This window comes from Marmota marmota, unplaced genomic scaffold, assembly GCF_001458135.2.
Source record: "Marmota marmota marmota unplaced genomic scaffold, marMar, whole genome shotgun sequence".
Taxonomy (NCBI): Eukaryota; Metazoa; Chordata; class Mammalia; order Rodentia; family Sciuridae; genus Marmota; species Marmota marmota.
The window spans coordinates 1,564,722-1,565,844 of NW_026000171.1; positions in this window are offsets into that span (position 1 = coordinate 1,564,722).

Genomic DNA, 1,123 nt, shown 5'->3' on the forward strand with positions numbered 1-1,123 from the left:
GACACTGTGAAACTCTCTATTTCTAATTGTATTGTCTGTTTGTTTTTGTTTTCGTATTGCCTTTTGGTTTTAGTTTTGGCTTTTTGCTGTGCTGGAGATCAAACCCAGAACCTCAAGGGTACAAAGTACATGCTCCATCACTAAGCTACATCCCCATCCCATAAATTCTCTACTTTATAGTACCAACCACATTCTTTACCTGAAACAAATCAAAGATGCCTTTCATTTGTCCAAGGATTACAGAATATATACTTATTAATCTCTACTTACATTTTCCTTTTCATTTTTACACCACTGGGAAGTTGAATAAAACCTTTTACAAATAAAAATTTATGAGACACTTTGGAGTGTCAAATAAATCAAAAGTGGTATTTAATTAACAAAAATATTTAATAAGATCATGTTTAAAATATTTACCTTAGGAACACGATAATAACAATTTACAATTAGTGTTAAGAATAACAATATATTGGTGGTTCAAGATTTAGCTCAGTGGGAAGCACTTGCCTAATACCCCCAAGGTCATGGGTTCATCTGCAGGGCTGAAAACAAAACAAAACAAAAACCACGTCAGGAATAATAATAATATATTTCTGCATTTTGTTTTGATTGTACAAAAGAAGAAAGTCCTAATTTTCCCACAGAGTTGTAAATGCAACAGCTTTTTTAACAGCTCACCTTCCAAACTCTAAATAGTTCTTAAAGAAAGAAAGTTATTAAATTTTTGTCCCCAAGTTGAATCACTAACAATATTTTTAAATAACTTGGGTTTTTGTTGTTGTTGTTTGTCTGTTTGCTTGTTTGATTGTAGTATTGGGGATGGAATCCAGATGCACTTTTCCACTGAACTACATCCTTAATCCTTTTTAATTTTTATTTTTAAGACAAGGTGTTGCTAAATTCCCCAGGCTGACTTTCAACTTTCAATCCTCCTGCCTCAGCCTCCCAAGTTGCTAGGATTACAGGTGTGCACTGTCCTGCCTGGCAATAACTTGGATTCTTTAAGATTTGTTTAAAGAGTCAGGCTCAGGGCTGGGTATATAACTCAGTTGATAGAGTGCTTTCCTTGCATGCACAAGGCCCTGGGTTCAATCCCCAGCACCACAAAAAAAAAAAAAAAAAA